The sequence below is a fragment of the Terrapene carolina genome, unplaced genomic scaffold (genome assembly GCF_002925995.2).
Source record: "Terrapene carolina triunguis isolate 2854851 unplaced genomic scaffold, T_m_triunguis-2.0 Scaffold68, whole genome shotgun sequence".
In the NCBI taxonomy this organism is placed as follows: Eukaryota; Metazoa; Chordata; order Testudines; family Emydidae; genus Terrapene; species Terrapene triunguis.
The window spans coordinates 7,483,045-7,493,047 of record NW_020664419.1 but is presented as its reverse complement, the minus strand read 5'-3'; positions in this window follow the sequence as shown (position 1 = coordinate 7,493,047).

Below are 10,003 nucleotides of genomic sequence, written 5' to 3'. Positions count from 1 at the left end.
CAGGGGCATGAAAAATCCACATCCCTGAATGACGCCGTTAAACCGATTGAACCTCCGGTATAGACAGCTCTAAGTCAAGGGAAGAATTCTCCTGTCGACCTAGCTACCGCCTCTTGGGGAGATGGAGTGTCTAAGATGATGGGAGAGCCCCTCCTATCGGCGTGAGGAGTATCTTCACTCCACAACATGTTAGGAGTAGACAAGACTTAAGTGCATGTGGAGTTGTAACCCACACACCTTCTGGGTGTGGTGTTCTGTCCCATCTAGTGGCACCGACACCACTTAGAGAGAGAAAATGAATCTGTTCTACAGCCTTAGCTAACAGCCCGCTGGCTTTTAGCTCATGCGGTAGAGGCTCATGCACTGAGGTCCCAGGTTCGATGCTGATGACCGGGGTCTGTCGGTGTTACACAGTGATTAGAACAATAGAATCATAGACTTTAAGGTCAGAAGGGACCATTATGATCATCAAATCTGACCTCCTGCACAACGCAGGCCACAGAATCTCACCCACCCACTCCTATATCAACCCCCTAACCTATGTCTGAGCTACTGAAGTCCTCAAATCATGGTTTAAAGACTTCAATAAGTCCTAAAGGTGCTACCATATTGCAAACGATAAATACAATCTGATTCTTTTGGTGAGGAGCTCATTGAGCTGTGAGTAGGAGGCAGCTGTCAGACACCAATCTGATTTGTTCTAACGTACGTTATTTATTATTATTATTATTGACTTTCTGTTATTCAAGCAGCACATAGTGGGTGGATATAACTTGGGGTGTGGTGGATGGCGCTAGCTTTTTTCAGTTAGATTTCTTGGTATATTTTCTTTTCAGAACACATGACCCCTTTGACAACAGAATGTTTGGCACACTTTCAGGACAGGGCAAATCTATGAAGTGATGCTAATGAATATGGCCCTACCAAATTCCCGGCTATGAAATATGTGTCACGGACTGTGAAATCTGGTCTCCCCCTTTGAAATCTGGTCTGTTGTGTGCTTTAACCCTATACTATACAGATTTCACAGGGGAGAAGGCCAACATTTTTCAAATTGGGGGTCCTAACCCAAAAGAGAGTTACAGGAAGGCTTGCAAGGTTATTTTAGGGGGGTTACGGTATTGCCACCCTTACTTCTGCGCTGCTTTCAGAGCTGGGCGGCCAGAGAGTGGCAGCTGTTGGCCAGATGCCCATCTCTGAAGGCAGCGCCCTGCCAGTAGCAGCACAGAAGTAAGGGTGGCAATACCATACCATGCCACCCTTACTTCTGTGCTGCCTTCAGATCTGGGCGGCTAGAGAGCTCTGCAGGCATCGGCGCAGAAGTAAGGGTGGCAATACCAGACCATGCCATCCTTCCTTCTGCGCTGCTGCTGGCGGCAGCTCTGCCTTCAAAGCTGGGCTCTCAGCCAGCAGCCACCTCTCTCCAGCTGCACAGCTCTAAAGGCAGGGCCACCGCCAGCAGCAGTGCAGAAGTAAGGGCTGCCTACAATAACCTTGTGACCACAGGCACAAGGCACAACTCTTTTTTGGGCCAGGACCCCTGCAATTACAACACCATGACATTTCAGATTTAAATACCTGAAATTATGAAATTGACGATTTTTTAAATCCTATGACTGGGAAATTGACCAAAATGGACTGTGAATTTGGTAGGGCCCTACTAAGGAAGTTGAACTGTAAACAGGTTTCTAGCCATCTGCTTCTAGCCACCATCCATCTATTCGCTGCCATTAGTGCCATCTTCATGGAGGGTTTGAACAGTGCCACAGGACCCCAAATTATTTCCTTATACAGTACTTAGCACCCCCCACAGTGAGGTAACTGTAGGTGAAGGTTGACTTATTAATAGTGACTTAGGAGAGTATGCAAAACCACTGAGTCTTGATGGACAATAATTAAAGGAGGTTATGAAGCCTTGATGAACATGATATGATAGTTACAAACCAGCACGGCTTTGGTAAAGAAAACGTGTATCTTTCTAAACTATTAGAACCAACCAAATACAGTAGTGGATAAAGGAGAATGGTTGGAATATTGTGTTCAGTTATAGTCACTTCATCTCAAAGAAGATGTAGCAGAAACAGGTATTCAGAGATGGATGATGAAAATGATTGGAGGGATGGAGGGAGGGCCATATAGAGAGCAAAAGATTAGGAGATGAACATAAACAATGAGGGATATGATAGAGATCATTAATCAGGTGCTCTCAGTTACCTCATTTCATATTACAAAAATAAGGACATATCCAATGGCACTGCAGGGCAACAAATGTGGCCTGGTCTACACTGGGGGGGGAGGAGGGGGTCAATCTAAGTTACGCAACTTCAGCTACGTGAATAGTGTAGCTGAATTCGATGTACTTAGATCTACTTACCACAGTGTCTTCACTGCGGTAAGTCGACAGCTGATGCTCTCCTGTCGACTCCGCCTGCGCCTCTCGCCCTGGTGGAGTACCGGCATCGACGGGAGAGCACTAGGCACTCGCTACCCGTCGATCCAGCAGGTAATGTAGACAAGCCCTGTAAAAGGGATAAAAGGAAAGAGACTTTTACACAATGGATGATTAACCTGTGGAAGTCACTGCTACATGAGAGCACTGAATCCAAGAGTTCAACAGTCTTTTGTTTAAAGAATTAAACATAAAAAGTGGTAATTAAGTACATCCACAATTACACAGGGAAGGATACATATCCAAAGTGGTATAAATCCTCATGCTTCCGGGCATAAGATAAAGTAGCACCTACAGGGCCCAGTCAGGATCAGATTTATTGTGGTAGGTGCTGTAGAAATCAAATGAGGTGTCCAAGAGCAACTCTCTCCCCATTGACATGTGTCTGACGAAGTGGGTATTCACCCACGAAAGCTTATGCTCCAATACGTCTATTAGTCTATAAGGTGCCACAGGACTCTTTGTTCTTTTTACAGATCCAGACTAACACGGCTACCCCTCTGATACTCTCTCCCCACTGTGGAATTAAAGCCCAGACCTCTGTGCAACAGGCAACTATTCTCACAGCTGTACTAACCGAGAGACCTCATGTCTTTGTTCTAATGCTGTAGTTCTTGGAACATGGACATTCACCTCCAACAATGGTAAGGAAAGGAGTCCACTATCTCATCGGAGTTGGGGTTTGGCCCATTTGGATACGGCACTTAGCCCTTGGTTATAGGGATTTCCTCATCTCTTTCCTCATCAGCCTTTCTCAGCCAGCTAAGGAGTGTGTGTCACTGGCTCTGAGAAACGTCCCCTCAACCAGGAAGATAGTGGGCGTGACAAGAACCCCGAGGACAAGGGTGTCAAGTGAAGAAGATTGGAAAGATCCTCAGGGATTGAAAAAGGATAGAGATGACAGGGAAGAACAAATAATAGCCGCTTTGGGCTCTTTCGGTCTCCATCTTCCAAAAATACTGGGCCGATATGTTTGCATTCTACTGTGAGAAGGTTTGACTGGTCACGTCAGCCATCCTCAGTCAACCCCACTGATTCCCCGTTCATTTCAAAACTACTCCCCTGCCTTGTTTTTTAACCTCTCCGTGGATTTGCTTTGCCTTTTCCATGTATATTCAGAGATTCAAAGATCATGGTCTCTACTCTCTTCCCTGCTCCTTCTGTTCATGTAGCATTAGCCTCTTCTCTGTCTATTCACCCTACCTAGCCACCGTTCGTATGAGATACTGCCGCCTAAACACCCTTTCTTTAATCTTCTGCCTCAGCAGTTCTCCATATATTTTAACTAGCTCTGAACAGATCTTTTATCTCTTATCTCTACCTCCCCTCTTCCCTTCCTAACACCCCTCCCTCCCCAAGAACCTCCTTTTCTCCCTCAATCTTCCTTCACCTCCCATTTATTGTTCTTTGCAGTCATATCATGCAAGTGTGCAAAGCATTGTGGTAAGTGGACTGAATGGAAGATGCTCTACATAATCCTCATTGTGTTATTCACTATCCTGCCATATTCTTTATACAGCGGAAACAAGGTGCATGTTTAGCCCCCACTCATTCAAGCTGTTACAAGCAGGCAAACCCCTGATTTCAATGGTGCTTCGTGTGGGCACAAGGATCTGTGTACGCTGCTCCAATTCCAGGGTAAGGTCTTATGTTTTAATCGGCTGGTTTCGAGGGTGGCGGTGGAGGGTTTCTGGAGGCAATCAAATCATCTGATTTGTTGTTGGTTCAAGGCACAGACTTCTTGATAGCAGTACTGTCACCCTAAGTGTTCAAAAATCAGGAGTTATGTTCCAAAAATTCAAGAGATTTAAAAAAGTCTCATAATTATTAGGTCAATGGGTATATTTGATTTCCGAGTATATTGCGGGCACTCATGTCACATTTTCCAGCCTCACCCATCCCATCTAAGGTCTTATCTGGCTCCCATTACCACAGTAACTGAGCACCTCATACTCTTTAATATATTTATCCTCCCAACACTCCTGGGAGGAAGGGATAGTTTACTATCCCTGTTTCACAGAGGAGGGGACTGAGGCATAGACAGGCTGACTTACCAAAGGCCACACAGGAAGTCTATGGCTGGAGTAAGAACTTGAATCCAGGTCCCCCAGTCTTAGGCTAGTGCCCTAAACAGTGAAGCATCCTGCCCTACTGTGAGGTTTACACATTTATTTATTTTTAAATGAAAGAGGAGATTCTCCCCTAATCACATGCCTCCAGGAGCTATGAATTTCAGAGAAGCACCAGATATTGTGAGAGTCAGAATAAAATTGTGAGCGCTGACAACACTGCAATAGACAGCGCCGTGGTTCCTCTTGATGAACGGTCACAAAGTTGGCGTTGCTACAACCCATAACATTTTTAGCTAAAAGCTTTGCTAATAAAACCCAGAGCTTGCAGTTACTGAATTTGAAATTCAGCACGGAAAGGAACCCCTGCGTCTTTAACAGTAACATTATTTCATGTTCCACCCTTCACTGGTGGCAGCTCATCTTGCCAAAGGTGTAGCTCTTCCCTTTATTTAACTGTTGCTCTCTTCCAGAAACCAACTCACTCAACTGGTTACTCCCACTCACTCTCTCATCCCTGACTGTCCCCCCCCCCCTCTTTTGCTTAGCGTCTTTCCCTGCAAAGCATTGCTTTCCTTACACAGGCTGCTATGGAATATTCCCCCAAGCTCTGGAAAGATCAGTCATACATTACACAGTATGTGTGCAAACTGGCCGGATTACACAGCAGCAGCTCTAGGTTATATAACACCATGTTCCCGAAACACCTGTAAGAGCTCTCTCCAAAACATTCCATTACCAGCAACTTGCTACAACAGATAGAAGGCCTTTTAAAATGCACACGCCTGGGAACATTCTGAAGCTGGTTCTGTAGCTTGTCTTAATAATACCCAGTTTATCACAATGCTAAACTTTATCTCTGTGCATTTCAACAATGCCACACAATACAGGGGGCGAGGGGGAGCCTGAATTCCTTCGCTTAGTTTTAATTTATAATTTACTATAGATGGGTTGTGGATAGGTGGGTTAATCTGGAGATATCTGCAGGCATTTGGTATTACCAATTTAGCGTGGCTCTGTCTGCATTTTTATCTCCACGGAGATTCTAAATTAAACACGCATTTAAAAATAATGGCATCTGAACAGAGTGCCTCATTCAATTTCAGTGGGCTGTACTATTTTGTTATGTTTGCATGTTACTCTGTAAATGTTTGTGTTCCTTATCCTGATTACAGATGCAATTTTACAGCCTGTTTATTGATTTTAAAACTTTACATTACCATTGGCAGCAGCCATAAGGAATCTCATTTGTCAGGCAAGTGTCTAAAGAGAGATTGCAGAAAGAATTTTAGTTCTGATTAATTTGCTCTTGCATTGCCTTTCCACTTGAACTTGTTATAGGAAGTCTACGCATTCATTGTATTGTTTGTATTTGTAAAAAGCCAGTGTATCATACTGCTCTATTTAGACACATGCAGAGGTTGTTTATTTTTTACTTTCTTTCTTTCTTAGTCAGTTGAGTTATCCTGTATAAACAGTTTGAAATAAATAAGTGTACGCATGAAAATAGATAAGCATTCACTAGAGTCTATGAAAAAAACAACATAGGTACAATATTTCTCTATGTAAATAAGAACTCAAAATAATATTTCATTTTTTAATATTTCTCATCTCCACAGCATTTAAGTCAACAGAAGTTTTGTCTGAGTAAAGAGCTCACATTTGGGCCTATTAATGCTTACAACAATGACAAAGTACTTTACAAACAGGAGAAAATGATTTAGCCCTCATAACAACCCTATGGGCTAAGTAATATCCCCATTTTACAGATGGGAAAACTAACAGCAGAGTAGATAACTGATTGACTCAAAGCCACAGTGAGCTCTGGGGTTAGAACTCAGGAATGGATTCCGGTAGCTCTGAGGAAATGTGATTTCCCCATTGTCCTAGAAAATTTGGCTCAAATCCTAGGCTGCAATAGAGGAGAGCTCTGCCCTGCTCAGGTGCTTAACGGGTAAAAGTGGTTTTAAGATACCTTTGTGCTCCCCTAGTCCTGTGATTCTCCAGGTGACATGCTGGTTCCCTGCACAAATTGGAGCAACCTGGGGGAGTGCTCTAAATTACACCAGCTACCAGCAGCCCCCTGAAACCAACTGGGCACGAAGAAGCCTTGGCAAATCTCCCTTTCCCTAACCACATGCTCTGCACCAGAAACTGTGAGGCAGGGCAATATAGAAGCTGCCGTGACCTCTCTATACCCCTGGAAGATCTCTTTAAGCTGCACAAATCCTCCTGTAGCTGGATACACCCACGTTAGGGCAGCTTTGGTCAACAGTGTGGTGCGTAGTGGCTCCAATGTACCAGAGAATCTGGGCCATATGTATTTCCAAACAGCTAATGTCTAGCCTTCACCTTGAGAGAACAAGATCCTTCCAAGTCAGCTCGGAAAGTCATTTTGGGGTATAAACAAGGAGAGTTGGGAAGGTCAAGTGTAAACACCAAGGAAGTAGAAGAACTGTCGCTGGTGGTACCTGTACAAAGAGCGGACAGTACAACAAGAAACAATGGGACGGAATTAAGCAAAGGGTAATTTTTATTAAACATCGGGACAAAATGTCCCAATGGTAAAATTACCACACTGTGCCATTGCTTGGGACACTGAAAACTATCCTGGGCCACGTGTTAGGGAGTGGAAAGTAGAGGATGATCCTGTACTAAGAGAAGGGGAGAAATTGCTTAGATGACCAACTCAATTTATATATCCTACATCACTGATTGCTGCAGACCAAATTCTGTATTCCTTGACTGAGAATGCCCATCTTGTGAATTTAGATCCCCAACTTTCATTAATTGTTATGGAAACTGGGTGTCCAGACCCTCTAGGAAACTGAAATTCTCAGCCTTTACTCAGGCAAAATTATTGTAGAAATAAATAGGGTGTTTAGCTTATGTTACGGCTATGGAATTTTGCCCAGCAATTCTCTGGACAGGATGGGTTTCACTCTGCTCAGTGGAATCAAACTAGTGTACTGGTGCAGGTGCTGTGAGATAAGAATCAGGCCTGATTTTTTCTTTTTACAAGATCTCATGGGTGACATGAGAAGGCAGTTTAAACCAATTCTCTTCTCACACTGGTGTAACTCCATTGAATTCAATGAGCTGTGTATTATTTACAGCTGCCTGGAAGGAGAATCCAGACCTCAGAGTATGGTAGGCTTCCTGATGCAAACAGTAAAAGCAAAAGGGAATATCACGCCATGGCTTTTTAAGCAGACCTCCCCATTGAAGCGCATGGGTACTTTTATTTAAAAACAGATGGTGTAATATACCCCAGTGCTTAGATTCTGCCATGCTCTTTTATTGTTTAAATGAGATACACTATAGCATTACTGTCATGATACATCCATTATCATAGTATTAAAACACCAATAGATCATTTCAAAAAAGAGGAGATACTGCTACATTCCACATGATGGCAGAAGATCTGTTTTTTCTTATTACAAAACCAGGTTTATAGCTTCCGATTGTTCTATTAAATATAGCAAGATAAGCAATCTCCCATATTCTGCAAAATATTTTAGAATAATGTGCTGTCAGGACATAGCCAAAAGGAGACATGTTTTCCTATATGAAAAATAAATGTGCTAAGGTAGTTTTCGTAAAGTTTACCTGTATAATAAAATAATAGAAATATCTTGTAAAATAATACTTACAGGCAACCTGGATTTCAAGGCAGATTTTCTATGTTGTTGCAAACATAATTAAAATGACTTTGAATGGATTTTTTAAAATGTGGGTTTTGTTCTTTATTGCTTTTTTATTATGTATTAAGAAGGCTTTGAGGGTTCTTTGGTCTGATTGTTTCTTTGGGGTGTTTTTGAAAGATTTTTTTGCTTGTATTTTTTCAACCTTAAGAAATAACGAATATCAAGTTTGGTTTGTTAACAGATTGAAAGCTTTTAGGGGTTTCATTGTGAGCTCTCATGAATTAATTGAAAGGACAAAGGGGCTATATTTGTAACAATGGCCTTCTTTCTCCAAAGTGTTTATTTGGCATTGGAGTAAAATAGCCCACAAAATTAATAATGCCTGGCATTTCATTTGCTTAGCATTCTGTGTCTTGACTCTTGTCCTGTCGTCATTTCCCTGGTTCTCCTGTGGCAATCGTGTCTTTTGGGATAGACAAGAAATAAATGTCTAATGTAAATAAGCAGGCAAAGTATACTTTTTTTTTTAAACCAAAGCCTCTCATTCTTTCTTCATCTCTCTTAAAAATGCAAAAGACAAAAAGGCACAGTTAATCTGTTTGTAGTTGTAAATCACCTTTGAGCAACACAGATGAGTTAATAAATGCTTATGCAAGCTGATGTTCTACAAAAAGTGCATTGAGTTTAGGGTTAAGATTTCACAATATGTTCCAGAAAGAGTGAAACAGAATACTTAAAGTATGGGTTCTGCTGTGAAAAGTGATTCCACAAAGACAGCATCATTTTGTCCAATAGACCTGCTCCCTTTGTGTATTATGAGTCATATTTGATAACTTATTTTAACCACTTTTTTTTTTTTACAACTTTGTACTCCTGTTATCCCTGGAGAGCCAGCTCAGCTTCTGGCTCGGGCATCATGAAAAGAAGTGTTAACTCATTGTCTATGACAATGTCTTCCTTGTTGTTGATGAATGATTTAAAAAATACAAAAACAAACAAACAAAAACTGAGCCTGACTTTCAGCATAACCCAGTTTTCACATGTAAACTGATCAGATTTTATCTGGTGACACTGGAGCCAATAGAGAGATGAGGTGGGTGAGGTAATATCTTTTATTGGACCAACTTCTGCTGGTGAGAGAAACAAGCTTTGGAGTTTACACAGAGCTCTTCTTCAGGTCTGGGAAATGTATTCAGTGTGTCACAGCTAAATTAAAAGTGGAACAGATTGTTTAACATAAATAGTTAACACATATTCAAGGGATCATTCAAAATAGGAGGAAAGAAAGTGGGGGTTTAGCTGGGTGGGGGATTGTAAGTGGGTTATAGATTGTTGTAAGGAGCCATAAATCCAGTGTCTTTGTTCAGTCCATGATTTTTAGTGTCTAGCAAACTTATGGTTTTAAGCCCCTAGGTTCATCTTTTGAAAACGTTGTGCAGGTTTCCTTTGAGGATGAGGACTGAGAGGTCAGGTATAGAGTGATCGCTTTGTGAAAAGTGTTCACCCACAGGTAATATGGTAGTTTTGTCATTTTCCTGTGTGAGTTTATTCAAGAGTGTAGTGATTATCTCGTTCACCCACATAGTTGTTATTGGGGCATTTAGTGCACTGGATTAGGTACACCACATGTTGGGATAGGCATATGGAGGACCCATGGATCTTGAAAGGTGTGTTGTGGGGGGTGTTGATCATTGTGACAGTGGAGGTATGTCTGTAGATTTTGCATCTGTTGTTCTGGCAGGGTCTGGTGCCGCTTTGAGTTGTTGTGTCCTGGTCTGTGGGGAGTTTGCTTCTGATGATGAACTTGGAGAGGTTGGGGGGTTGTTTGAAGGCCAGAT